The sequence below is a fragment of the Pinus tabuliformis genome, chromosome 3_2, assembly GCF_031772625.1.
Source record: "Pinus tabuliformis cultivar Carrire ecotype Pingquan chromosome 3_2, CPIR1, whole genome shotgun sequence".
Taxonomy (NCBI): domain Eukaryota; kingdom Viridiplantae; phylum Streptophyta; class Pinopsida; order Pinales; family Pinaceae; genus Pinus; species Pinus tabuliformis.
This window is the reverse complement of record NC_142302.1, coordinates 483,693,100-483,705,004: the sequence shown is the minus strand read 5'-3', so window position 1 is coordinate 483,705,004 and position 11,905 is coordinate 483,693,100.

Below are 11,905 nucleotides of genomic sequence, written 5' to 3'. Positions count from 1 at the left end.
AGGGGGAAGGGGGACGGGAGGGCAGAGGAGATCGAGGCATTTTGTCCTTGAGTGCTCTGACACTGTTATGCTTGACAAATCTCCATAATTGTGCGAAGTGCGGAGGTGCAAAGGAAGCTTTCTTCCTCTGCACCTCTACACTCTGCACAATGTATCAACATTTTTTTCTGCCCCCGCCCCCCCACTGACACCCCCTTGTTTCTTCCTCTGAGCACGTGACAACCTTTGTCTGCAGTAATGTCAAGTCAAAAACCTTGCTTTTAGGATATGTACATAATCTTTACAGTGAAGATTTTAAAGCAATAAATCCCCCTAAGAGAAGTCCATATACACAAGCTAAGCCACTTTTAGAGCATATCAAGGCAACCATTTGTATGTTAGACACATGTTTCTCTTGGCACCATTCAGATAGAAATGGTTCCTGAAGAGTCAAGAACGTGATTGTGACAAACTAGAGATCCATGAGAAACTTGATCGCAAAGAGATATAGGCATGTAAGTGAGAAAGCAAATGAACATTCCATATTTCACTATACTTGTCTGCATAACATAAATATATAAATTTTCAGCAACTAATGCATTACTGCGTTTGTGACCAATGATGAGAGGATTCTTCAATGAATGTTCTAGGTACAGTACCATCCCAATCGGACGAATTTTTTGCCCCATTTCTGAGTTCTGCAAATCTGTTTGTTCATCTGAAAACAGAAGAAAAAACAGTATGCAATTGATATCATTCAAACTTGTTTAGCAAGGAATCTTGAACGTCATGTGGCAAGAATTGCCAATATGAATGTTTATAAAGGGTTGCCAACAAGATTGGAACGAAATAAATTAAGGAGTATTTCCATGGCAGTCAATCGCTACGAGGTGAGTGATGTGGATGTGGTTTTGCTCTACGTAACTTTGATTGGATTAATTTGTTTTGCAATTTTGAACAAGGCCGGAATGGGGTTCATTAATCCTGTTGTTTTAAACTCCTTTTCGCACAAATTTGCAGACCTTTTAAAAATCCTAGGATCATGCATCCCAAGATCATGCACTAAAACTACATATTACCATGTAAGCACGCAATTCCTTGGAATCCTTATATAGTCCTACGTGTTCTGGTATTTATAAGGTTACTCTACTCTAATTTGTTTATATAAATGTGTAGAATTATAATAGTACTGCAATGTTCATTAATAAGATGGAGCTTGAATTAAGACTATTGAAGGTTGCAAACCTAGACAGAATGGTTATAATCACATTGTTGAATGTAGCATGGACACATGATCTATCTCTTCTTGCAAAGTTTTTGAGAGGGCAATGGAACTGAACATTTGTTGAAGAATCTTCTCATTCTTACTCACAGATTTTTTTGTCTTACACTCTTCAACAGCAACTGCTTTGTTGTGCAGAGTATGGATCTTTGCACTTTGCAAAATGACAGCCACCTTTGCACTCCGCACAATGATCCTCATTTGTGTTATGGAAGTGTTGCCAAAACAACAACAACAATTTGAACAGAACAACAATTTGATGGGTCGATGCTACATTCAATGATAAGCCTTTATTAATCGCAACCCATATTCATGAGAGGAGGACAAATAAATTTTAATTTCAAGCATCACTAGAAGTAGCTAAACAGAAAACCATGGCAAGGCAAGTCATGACTATTATATTTGTTTTCCTTGTTTGGCGAGGTTGGGGATGGGGGACTAGTTTGGTTAATCTCACTTCTCTATCGGATATCTGTTAACTTTTCAGCATTTTGTTCACAAAGAATGGCAACACAAATTTTGCATTTCTTTTAGTCAGAGAGCAGCTTGTGGAGGGTGTCACTAGTTAGGTGAGCAGTTCACACTCACAAGTTTGTTTCCAATTTTTAGGATTGTTATTTTTCCAAATTTGCAGGTCCTTTCGATGTTTTGTAACAATTGCTTTGTAGATGGTTGGTTTTTTAACAACTCCTTATATTTGTAGGTGGCTCGTTTTGTAACACCTCGGTTGTGGAGTGCTTTCTTTAAGTATTAAGGGGGTTGTAACTGCACCCCTCCCACATTTACCTGCTTTTACGAGCTCTTTGGGGTAAAAATGAGCTAGGGTGTTACTATGACATAACCCAACCTCCAAGTTCATGGAAGTGGGGCTGACAAACCAAAAACTTATCAATATCCCTTAGAAGCACTAGATCACCTAGAAGTCAATTCACAACCTTTGATGACTAGATCATGAATTAGAACTGCCTTTTCTCAATCCTAAACCCTAGTCACACCCACAACACAACACGCATGCAATTGTGAGCCTCCAACCACACACATAGGCCTGCTTTCATGTGGTTATGACCCAAATCTTCCAGTTCAGTGCCAACGGTTCTGAGATCAAAGCCATTTTTCCAAGCTAGCCTCCAGACCACTACCGAAAATAGCCTGTAACTTTTCAGAATCCCAAGTTACATGACGACAATGCCAATATTTAAAACTAGAAGCTAGAACTTGACCTAGACTACCTAGTACACATTAGACATTTCATCAAACACATGAGTTACAGTGCATGAATGCATATCTAGTCTTAAATCTTTGAACATCATCTGAGAATCACCTAGAATGTCTAATTTCCTCTCAAGTGGCTGCAACAACACTTGTCAGCCCATGCATTCATCAACCATTCAAATACTTATCAACTCATGAACAAGAGCCATAGCTAGAGCACCTCATTGAACCATGTTTATAACCAACATATAACCAAAATATTAACCATGACAAATCAGTCATAAAATCCACATAATAACAAGTACAATTACTCATAAACCACAATAGGAAAAGAACTTTTATTAACATATGCAAAATTCAACCAAGTCAGGGACTTCTACATATCGTCCGACCATGGATTGGGTTGAACTAATTCTTTCTTTCATCCAATCACCCTCGTGCCATATTCCAAGCATGAATGTGAGATCTCAAGGGATAAACCAATACAAAATTGAATAGGGAATCCAAAGATTAAGCCACCTCCACCCTTAAGCTATCATGATCTCACCTAAACCGGTTTCGAGATCACAAAACCAAGCCAAGCTTGGATGCCTCATAACTTCTTCACCATACCTTAATGAATTTTCTTGTCTCCACCCACCTGTTGAGGGCTTCTTGGAAAAAACCATCTCCACCCCCAACCCTTGGGAATTGTAACCACCCCTCCAACATTTACCCAATTTCTCTGGTTGGTTAGGGTAAATATGAGACAAAGAGTTATGATGACATGACCGGACCTCTAAGCTCTAGTTATGGAAGTGAGGTTGACAACCTGACCACGAAATGACAACTCACAACACCCCTTGGGACTACAGGACACTCAGAGGCCAAAGGACCACCCCAGGTGACCAAACATTGAGTTGGCACTACTTCTCCACAAGATTAACCCCTAACTACATGCACGACAAAGCCTTAATGCAGTTGAAGGCCTCCAACCGCATGTACAAAAATGCCTCCATGTGTTGTGAGCTAACTTGCCCAGTTCAAAGGGTGCAGTCCTGAGATCTGAGCCACCTTTCCAGGCCAGCCTCCATATCACTACCCAGAACTACCGGAGACTTTCCATAATCATAATTGACATAACAACAAAGCTAAACATTCAAACTTGGAGGCGGAACTTGACCTATACTACCTAGAACACACTAGACATTTCGTCAAACACATGGAAAGCATGTCAACTACAAGTCATGAGTGCATATTTGATCATAATAGTCTGATATTCATCTGAGAATCACCAAGAAGGCACTATTCCCTCTCCACTTAGCTGTGACAACATTATTATTCCATACATTCATCAACCAATCAATAACTAAATGATTCATGATAAGAGTCGTGGATAGTACACATTATATAACTGGAAAATAACCAACATAGAGATCATGGCAACTCAACCATATTATCACCAACATAATCATTGCAAATACTTGTATACCACAATAAGGAAATATCTCATATTAACATGTGAAAATACCAACCAAGTCAGGGACTTCCATGTACCACTTGACCATAGATTAGGCTGAACCAAATCTCTCTTTTAGCCAATCACCCTTAAGCCAGATTCCAAGCATGAATGTGGGATGCCATGGAATAAACCAAAACAAAACCAAACCAGGGCTTCCAAAGGCCAAAACACCTCAACCCTCAACCACAGTGATTCCACCTCCACAGTCAGACATCACTAACACCAACTAGATCGGTCTCTACCCAAGTTGTCTAGGGCTCCTAAAACTAGTAACTCAACCCACATCCTTCTAGAGCTCCAAGGCATTTGTTCAACCCGCATCCAGGGACTAGTAACTCAACCCACCAAGGGCTCTAGAGCATTTGTCCCAACCTAGGATCCAAGACTAGTAACTCAACCCAAGTTGTTCGAAGGTTTCTAAAGCTTTTGTTCCAACCCACATCCATAAAGAATTATTAGCACCAATCAAAAAAAAAATCAAGTGGAAAAACCCACAACACCATGGTTGTCGAGGAAATGGCAAGGCAAGGCTAAAACCACTGTCAATCTCGGCAAATTTCTATGCCAATGATATCACATAACCAGAAAATCGCATGCATATACCATGCATCTAGAAATCAGCAAGGAAATCACACATGTAATCTGTTACCTACAAAGCAATCGATTTGTAGTTGTTGGTCCACCTATTCGCTTGCTCTTTCCTGCTTTCCTTTGCCTTCTTTCTCCAAATCAAATGTTTGCCAAAGTGCTCCAAGAATGCTCCAAGAATACTCTAAGTGTGCAAGAGTGCGAGACAATGAGAGAATAAAAGAGAGATCCAAAACTAAATTGACAAAAGGTTCAACTAACAAAAATTGTGAACTAATCCTCATAAGCCTTTTTATTATTGAAGCCTTTATTTTCTTCATTTTCCTTCAATTTCCTTCTCATGCAAATTTGTGTCTCTTCACCTTCCTTTTCTCATACTTTATTTTGTTTCATAAATTAAATGTCAATTATTGCCACTCTACCTTTGCTAATGCCTTTTCCAATTTCCATGGCCATTAACTAATAACTGGTGATACCCATCACTATGTTTTCCCCAACATTCAGCTTGGGATACATGTCCCATGACCTTGGTCTTATTTTATTTACATAAAAAATCAACCAGGGGTCGTTACAAACCCCTCCCCCTGGGGGACCAATATCCTCGATGTTTTATGACACCTATGACCAACAAACCATTGAAAACAAAACATACTGCCCATGGAGCTTTATAACATAGCTCGATGTAGTATTTACAATGATCAACTACTACAAACCATGACCAACATAACAAACATGACAACCATACCATTTATTGGATCTTTATAACACAACTCGTTGTGGTATCTACAACAACATCCATAGATACATATACTTATACGAAAAAACACATTTGCTTGAACCAACTAAAAATGAAGCACACATAGGCCACATTTGATCAGCCATCTCTCATGTAGCTTCATTGGGCCCAATGTGCTTCCACTACACTTTAACCTGCTCGTTTGCTATGTTCGAGAGCATGAGTTGTTTTTGCTGCAATATGCATTTTGTTTTGGCTGGAATTCTCCCTTTGGTTCCACCTCAAATACAAACTAATCGATCACATGATAAACATCTTGTACATACTTCTTAAGTAATGAAACATGGAAAACGTCATGGACTTTCATTGTTGGAGGCAATGCAAGTCTGTAGGCCATTGGTCCAATCCTCTCAAAGATCTCGAAAGGTTCACAATATTAAGGTGTCATCCTGGCACATGATCCAACCCTCAAGGAGCTCCTCTTGGGCTTGATGTGCAAATACACATGTTCCCCAACCTGAAACTCCTTAAATACTCTGTCTTGATCTACATAACTCTTCTTTCTATCATGTGCTACCTTCAAATTCCTTTTAATAACCTGAATTTCCTGTTCCATGTTTTTCAACATATCTGGTCCAATAAACACATTGTTCACTAGATCACTCCAGTTGATATGAGTATTACAAATATGCCTGTAAAGAACCTCAAACAGACTCATCCTCGAGGCTTCTTGATACCCATTATTATAAGCAAACTCTGCCATTGGAATATACTCTTCCCACTTCCATTGTTGATGCATGACTTACATCCTCAACATGTCCTCAAGAATCTTGTTAACCCTCTCTCCCTGTCCATATGTTTGTAGATGATGAGTTGTACCAAAAGCTAACTTTTTCCCCAAGCCTGCAAACAACTCTTTCCAAAACCTGGAAGTGAACTTGGCATCTCTGTCGGATACAATCTTCTTAAGAACACCATGCAATCTCACTATCTCCCTAATGAAATATGAGCTACCTCACTAGCTGAATTTGTAGACTTAACTCCAATGAAGTGAGCTACCTTACTTAACCTGTCAACCACCACCATAATATAATCATGTTGCTTCGATATCCTCAGAAAACCTATAATGAAATCCAAGGAAATGACCTCCCATTTCCACTCTAGAATCAGAATCGGCTACAATAAACCACCTGGACGCTTACACTCTACTTTTACCTTCTGATAGTCCAAACATCTCACAACAAACTCAGCCACCTCTTTCTTCAAATTCAACGAATGATAAAACTTCTTATCTATTTCCAATGTCTTTTGATATCCTCGGTGACCTGAATATGACTTAACATGAAAATATCTCAAGATAAGCTCCTTGAGCTCACTATTATCCGGTGCATAAATCCTATTCCTGAATGTAACCAAGTCATTTGTTGTGAGGTGATACTCCTCATCCCTATCACCTGTACCATGTTGTTGTAACCTGTGCCTCAACGGCTGATACCTGTCATCATGTTATCCTGCCTACAAGATCCGCTCTTGCAAGTCTATCCCATAAGAACTCACTGCTGCAATATGATTCACCTACACTCTTCTACTAAGAGCATTGATGAGCCTAGTTATTACAACAAGAATGCTGCAACTCCTCGGGCTACCAGCTTTACTTATCAACCCAGGGTTTGTACAAACTTGGAGGTGACAGTGCTATATGCACAAGTAGAAGTGAAGGTCCTGCCTGTTGTCACTGTTTATCTGGCAAGAGACCCCAGGGGTTCCAAGCTAGACTTCTATAGGGTCAAAAGAAGCTTAATTCTTTGATGGGAGAAGAGCACACCTATTCTAAGAGAGAGCTACTCTACTGCAATAATGAAGAAAACAACATGAAATGCTAAACTCACATCATGACCTAGCTGACCAATTAAACAGCTATGCTAAGCAGAATTGCTAAAACAATCACTAACTTAAGGCTGCTATCTAAGTTGCAGAAGTAAAAAAAAATTAAACTAAACTGAGGTGTAAGCAAAGAAAATTAGACTAAATCGGGTTTCAAGCAGAAGAGAAATCGGAGGTCGAAATCAACGAAAGGAGGACACAAGGACGCAGTAGCACATAGGGACCGTTGGATCGATCAACGAACAGAAGATGGACGGTGGAGATCTTATCGCGGGGTTTAAGCAAATAAATGGATGAACAGGGTTAATGAACAGGATGAACGACAAAGATCGTATCGCAAGGAATTAAGTGAATGGGTGGACGAACAAGGTAACAAAGCAGATGAACGGTGGAGATTGTATCGCGAGGGATTAAGCAAGTGGATGGACAAATGAGGTTAACAGGAGATGAATGGTCGAGATCTAATCATGGAGATTAAGTCAAGAGATGGATGGACGAGGTTAACACAACGATGAATGACTGAGATCTTATTGCGTGGATGAAGTCAAGAGATGGACGGCAGAGATCGTATCACGGGAAACAGAAACGTGCGGAAATGATGGAGTGGGTTGCTAAGGCGGTAAGTAGTTTCACGCGATTAGCCTAACTGCACGACACGTATCACGCGAAAACCACTTTTCTCGCATGCTCTCGGGCGAATAACAGTCGTGCACTAATCCACGCGAGATTGCGCGATAGCCGTTGGATCAAGCAGGGCTAATCAACGGTGGAGATCGACCAAGCTAGTTGGTGATCGGGTGAAGCAATAGTCGTCGAATCAAGTGAGGCAGATCGATGGTGGGGGTTTTAAAGCGCATGAAGTGCTGAGGTGATGCGATAGCCATCAGATCAGGCGAGGCAGATCAACGGTGGGGATTTAAAGTGCATAAAGTAAGTGGAAGACTTCGCGCGAGGCAGCAGTTGGTGGGCCCCAGTATTGTAGCAATAATGCTACAACTCCTGGAACTCCCTTCTTTAATTTTATCAACCCGGTAGTTCGTAACAAACTTGGAAGCGACGGTGCTGTATGCACAAGTACTAGCTCTTGCCGCAGCTGTCACTTGGTTAGCTGGCACAAGTCCGCTAGGGGCTCAAGCCAACTTCTATGAGCTCTTAGAAGAAGCTTTTTAACTGATGGACGAAAGCTAACTCAAAGGAAGCTAATCTACTTGCGGAAAGAAACTGAAAGCCAAAAAGAAACGCAAACCCTAGAAAACCCTAATTCTACCAACTAGTCCTACTGATGCAAAGGAAAGAATGCAAACTACGGAAAGAGATGCCATTACTTCTAGGAAGGTAAAATGCATGTGTCTAAGTTATCACTATCTGAAGAAAACATCTTTTTGTATTTTTGCTTAAGTTGTTGAAATTATCATGCATGTGCTTCTAACTAGTTTTCCACTGTGCAGGGATGGATCAAGGAGGAGAAATGCTTGGAAAAGGTTGGGAAGACTCGGAGAGGGTCTAAGGGATCCCTATCATCCTTTCAGAGAGTTTCACAAAGTCAGGATGCCATGCAACCGTGTTTATGAACTTCTACAGGAAGTCTGCAGGGGTTTCTACAGGATGTTCTGTAATTCTTCTACAGGATGTTTCGAAATGGGATTTTTGAGGATGAGTGATTGATGGAAGATGCATGGATGGTTATGGAGGTAGGATGGGGGTCTGAAGTGACCTAGGAACTGATGGATGGAGTGGTGAGATGATATGTGGAAGGCTGATTTGGCTTTAAGGTAGTTGAGACAACAATGGAGAAGAAGGTAGGGTTACGTGGGCAAGAGGATGGGTGTGAAGCGAGAAGCCTAGATATGGGATGAATCAGATGGCTCTGATGAAGCTTGACCATGTGAGTGAGTGATAGAGATGCCCTGCACAATGCACATTCAACCGAATCAATGAATTCTTGCAAACAAACTTAGTCCTAGCTAACTTAATCTAACTATCAATGAAATGAATAAACAACAGCCTCGTTTGGAAAGAGAACCATGTACATCACGTGAGCAAGAACATTCCGAAAGATCTAAATGCATGACAAACTCCTACCAATCAATTCCCAAACATAAAAAGCTACTTTAACCAACAAAAACAACCAAAATAACAAAGCAAGATCTAAAGAGCAGATTTTATTTTAAGAACGCAGCAAACACTCATAAAGATAAACAGGGGAGGTACTGTGCGCTTGAGATGGGCACAACCCCAAGAGCTACAGCCTCCCAAGAGAGATTTAGAGCTGGTGCAAAGCTGAATTCATCTTTATTAATCAAGAATGAAGAGTTACATCAAAACTGTCCACAAGGAGAGCTTGAGAATGAGCTGAAAGCAAAGCTAATCTATTGCATCCAAATCGAATTACAAAATGACTACAACAAGGCTATGAAATGACTAACTACTAGCTACTATCTACTGGCTAACTAGCTAACATCCACTGGCTACACTGGCTAACCAAAATGAGGCCTTAAGGCTTCTTATTTATACAAATTGAGGACCCAACAGTCCTCCTAAACTTTAGGGATTCGGCTGCCCAAGACTTGTAGTTAACAGCAGTCCTACTTGACTTGCTTGGCTGCCCTTGTGCTGATTGATTCGGTGGCCCTTGAACTCCGAGCTGATGGTGGAGAATTCGAGGTAAGGGCCCATAAATAAAGGGGACACCTTCCTACAAATCCTCTAGCTTGTTCTCCCACGAATTTGGCTGCCAAGTGCTCATTAAGACCTTCAATTTTGTCTCCAAGTTGACCAAAAAGGCTACACAAAGCACCCATTAGACTTGTTGGCATAATGACTAACCAAATTCACTCTATTAACATAAATATAATCAAAAACATGCAATAAACTAATGAGAATGGTGGATTAAGTCAAATTAGGAGGTTGAATGAGCCCAAATAATTGTCCATTTTTGGGGCTCATCAGCAGTTAGAGAAAATAATGAATCGGACGGTGATTGTGAAGGTTTGTTGGGAATCAGATGGCGAGGAAGCGATGCATGAAGAACGTGCTGAAGGAGGTTTTTAAATGAAAACGACAGAAAAACCAGTGCAGGTGAACAAATAACTGCATCAAACAACGAACTCCATAGCTCATGCGACAACCAGAAACCTGTGTTTTTGGGGTTGCTGAAGGGTCTCTTCCTCAAGTCATGGTCCCAGAGGGAGGAGATGAGGTCGAGACACTTGCACACAACTTGATAGTGATCTTTTTCGCCTAGCTAACCTGTAAACTGAAAGAAGGCACAAATGGAAGTAAACTACAGCACAACTGATCTACTCTACCTACTATAATGAAATGCAGCTACCTAAACAAATAACCAAAAAAACCATGAATCCTACTTAAGCAAATGAACAGAACCAGGAAGCTACTAAGCATATAAATAATGAAAAAACCATGAATTTATTTAAGCAAATGAACATAAATCTATGCTAACAGATATGTACAACGAAGAGGAGCTTTGGCTGCTCAGGTCGGGCCCTAACCTAAGAGCTTCAAACCTCAGAGTATATCAGCGCTGGCTTAAAACAGAACTCATTCTCATTATGAAAACCATGGATTACAGAGCAACTTGACACAAGTCTTGCAGCTCCGAAATGAAATAGAGTTTTTACAATAGCAGTATGAATCCTACTGAGTCCTAAGCCTCTCAATTTATACATTTGAAGTCTCTAACGAATTCCTTCCCATTAGGGAGGCTTGGCCTCTAACTCACAAAAAATTGGTTTCTGTCCTTTTCACTTGCTCGGCTATCTTCGAGTCTTCAAAGTGATGGTTGTTTGCACTCCGAGCTGATGGAGGAATATTCTAATGGAGGGGTAGTAAATGAGGAGGATTTACCATCCTATAATTACTCTCCCTTGTCCCATTCTAGTTTTACCAAGGTCTTTGCCATAGTTCCTTGCTTTTATCCTTTATACCTGCATTTTTCCTTGCTTTTATCCTTTATTCCTACATTACATGCACATTAGAACACAAATCCAAATATCCAACTCTAACTCATTTCCTAAACAAAATATAATCAAAGTATGCAATAAGTTGTGAAAATAGTTGGTTTGACTAAGCTAGGAGGTGAATTAAGGACAATTAAGGCCCATATAATTACTCAATGATGAGGCTCATCATCACCCCCCTAATGAAAGTGTTACTAATCCTCTGAGCAACTTAATCAATGTCCATGTCCTTCATGGCTATGGTAGCCTCTTGGACATCCCATGCTTTAGTTGTGGTCTCTTCTTCTTGTTCATAGAAGCCTGCTTTCCTTTTCTACTTCTTCCCACTGCCTTTTTTCCTCTTGTTCTTTTCTCCCTTTTAGCATCCCTAGGAGTAGTGGTGGAATGAGTTTTAGGCCTATCCAATTGACCTTCAACCTTTGCATTGATTGCTTATACATAGGTGTCCTGTTGAGTGCCTCTCTCAACCTTTGAGGGGAGTGATATTCTCTGGTCTTCAAGTTGTGTTGCAGTGTTTTCCATCTCCTTTAGCAAGCATGTATATTATCATCTCTTAGTAGCCTAAACATATCCTCAAAATGTGAAATTACTTGCTCTTGGGCAACAAGATATCCAAGTGTCAGCTGAGGATCATTTGTAATTAGATTACGGGTGCTAATTAGGGCCATGGGATTTGATTGTTCAACACTGATGAAAAGGGGTTCATTTTGCTCTCTGGTCAATATCCTTTTCATCTCTACAGCCCT